A 3,524-nucleotide genomic window follows, 5' to 3' on the forward strand; every position below is an offset into this window, starting at 1 on the left:
GGTTCTCAAAAACCTTGAAAAACATCTTTAAAAACCCCTCTCGTTTTAAAAACGAAAATAACTCTAAAAGTTATGAACATCTTACAATAATAACTACCTTGAAAAATGCACATCTTCAAGTCTGCTTTTGGAAACATTCAGACACATAGCTATTTTTTTCAGAAATAAGAGTCTGTGGAAGGCACCAAGATGTCCACCCTTGACCAGATGAAAAGCTGCTTAAGCAATGAAGCTGACAGCTAACGAGCTGATCACTAGCCAGAAAACAATCTGTAGAACAGCATTTGGAAATCTATGTTCTTCTAACAACTTTGCCTTTGATTGTACATATCCACTGACACATTTGAGTGTATTTATCAGATGCTACAGTCAAGTAGAGTATAAATAGACTTGCAATATTTCTTTAAAAGAGCATGTGTAGGTATAAGCATGGAGCAGTGCCATAAACACGTCTCTTACAATCCTCCCTGCAGAAGATAATTATTCAAGGCAATTACATATTTATGAGAAACATCATAATTTCTTTCTCCTCTCATTTCTTGCTCTAAGAACTTGGCTAACTTTATGGGAAGGGAATTTTTTCTCTCTTTCTGAGACAAACACACGCTTTTATATTTGTAGTTCACATCTTGTCTAGACTAGATAACCTGCTGATCTGCTGTTATCTATTTAAATTCAGCAGTACATCACGAAAACCCGTACAAACAGATGTATAGGACAAAATAAAGAAATCCTCTGTGCATCTGCCTGTAATTTATAAATGAAACTGCCTGTCTAGATATCAGGAGCAAAACCCCTCTTAACTCAGTCTAGACTTCACCCTGCTCCTGCACGTGGCACAAAGAGCTCCGTTGCTGCTCCCGTCGCATCATGACTTTCCTTACTGTTTTTTGCCCTGACTCCTGCCAGCTTCCCCTGGGCTGATGACACTCTCGGCCTCGTTTCTTCTCCCCTATCACACCTGCAACTTTGAGAGTTTTTTTCTACTTCAACATGCTGACATGGACAGCCTCATTTTCCCTCTGTTAGAAGGATTGCACGTGTGCCCCATCAAACTGTGCTGCAGGGTGCTGCAGGCTGTGACTGGTCATTTGAGGCAGATGACGTACTGCCAGGGGGATACTTTCAGAAGTAAAATGCATATATTTTTATGCAATTACAGGAAACAGATGGGTCAGAAATAACCATTAAGTTTATTTCTCAGTGTGATTTCTTAATTTTAAGCAGATACGTGTGGACTGCATCCACCTTTCTCCTTCATTGCTAATATGAGGTGGGTTTTTTTCTTGAAAAATAAAACCCAGCTGTTCTAAGATGTGGGATTTTATTATGCATGAACAACACAAACTCAGTGCAACTTCTTAAACAAAGAATCACAAAAATGGGAATATATAACCAGAGCATTAATAATTGTTTCCTTAGTATTTGCATATTTTCCCCAAAGCGATGTACTATATTTATTTCTTGTAAATTCAAATTTTAAAATGCTCATGAATATTTATTTGCTTTTTCTATCTATTGTCACAATTTATTTGAGTTATTTTTTTTCTACCAACAGATAACTTTGCATTTCATTTTAGTTTATAACACTATGTAAAAACAAGCTAAAACATCTAGGCAACATACTATGATATCATAAAAAGAAGAGAAAAGTCATGGAATTAAATGGAAAAAAAAAAAAATCATTAAAAGGGTGGAAGGGGCTGGCATACAAATATCAACCATTTTTGAATGGTTTTAATTTCAGATTTGTCCATTTGCTTGACACAAATAGTGCAAACTTGAGAAACTGAAAGAGTTGGCCCACGTATGGGCACCTTGGCTGGTCTACTCGGAGCTACTACCAGGTGCTACTTCCTGAGACCGTTCAAAGGACATGGAAAGAAAAGCATTTAGACTGAATGAGAGCTCAATAATATTTGCTTCATCTGATGGGGCAAATTACACTCAGCTGTACTTCACAGATCCTACAGTATCCTATAAATGTGCCATATTTATGCAGTTATTTAATGAAAAGAATATAGCTATGCTGAAAGGAACTAGAAATAAGAATGGAGAGTTAGAGATCTGTCCAGCTCTTTTCCTTTTGAAAGCTAGGGAGAGGTTTTCCATGCTTGCATAGCTCTGACAACACCCTCTCACCACGCTCTGCAAGCCCATGTCCCGCCATAAACCCAAGGATGTTTTCCCTGTTCTTAAAGTCATTCCTCATTTGCGTGAAGTCACATGTAGAAAAGAAGCCAAGGTGAAAAAATCTTGGTTCTCTTGAGTCTTCAGTCCTGTTACAGGAGCCCAGGTTGTCTTTAGGCTTGGAAAAGGAGACAACTTATGACAGCTACTGTTAAGCTAAATAAGGAGTTTCCTAAACCTATACCAGAAGAGTTGGAAACTAATTGTGCCAGTTCTCCAGCCAACTGGCTGTGTATTAAGGAAACCTCTGCTGAAGGTAGGGCACAACAGCTTTGGTAGGGAGAAATGGAGACGTAGTGGTTGGCTTTGTTCAGCTTTTGGGTGATGAGGTTCCTCTGGTGTCTGGAATTTCTGTAGATTTTGTAAGCCTATGTGTACCTCCATGACATACTCTAGTTCAGTTTCTCACGTGTAAGAAACAAACAGGAATGAAGATAAGGTATAAACAAAGGAGACAGTATGGTGACAAAGGGAAACTGCACACAGTTTTAGAGCTCTCTAAAATTAATATGAGGTAAAACAATTGTTCTTAAAATGGAGCATGGCCCTTTGGTAGAAGACAATTTGGAGAGAGCAGATATTCAATCCAAGCAAAGGGAGGAAAATATAAGAAGCTGCTAGAAAACTCTGCCTTTCCCTTTCCCATCCCCCTGCATGTCTTTATCCTTCTCCCCCCTTCCCAGCTTCTTCCCCTGGGAAATGAGCTCTCTTTTCAGTCAGCCACGTGAAGTGTAACACTGACTTTGAGCTAAGAGGAATAGAGAAACAGGAAAATGGAAAGAGAAGAGGTAAAGGAAATAAGGGCTGAGATTTCGGGTGAAGCACTGATTGACTTCTAGAGCTCCTTATTTCTCACCTTTATCTATAATTAACTAAGGTGACCTGCGGAAACAGACCTATACAACACAGAGGTCTATGTTTAGTCAAGTGAATCCTCTCATGGTAAACCATAGTGCTTAAATGTCAACAAAACACAACATCTAAAAAGGAAAAAATGTAGTTTACTGACATTTACTGTCTTATTTTTTAAAAATCCTAGCCATCCTTTTCAGTTACGATGAATACCATTTTTATTTGTCAGATATAACAAAGACACATTGCATAAACCTTGCCTAAGCTGTTTGACTGGACAGCTTCACCGACAGTTGAGAAGGTTCAGGTTGGTGGTTGAATGGAGAGATGGAACAAAACATTCAGGTGAGTGGTAGGAGCCTGAATACAGCTTGAAGGAGCCTGAGTGGTCAGACATCTTCATATCTGATCCTTATATTTCCTATTCAGAAACTACTGAGGTAAAAAAAAGGAATAAAAAATACATCTGTCTTATTCACTTA

This window comes from Haliaeetus albicilla, chromosome W (assembly GCF_947461875.1).
Source record: "Haliaeetus albicilla chromosome W, bHalAlb1.1, whole genome shotgun sequence".
NCBI classification, from domain to species: domain Eukaryota; kingdom Metazoa; phylum Chordata; class Aves; order Accipitriformes; family Accipitridae; genus Haliaeetus; species Haliaeetus albicilla.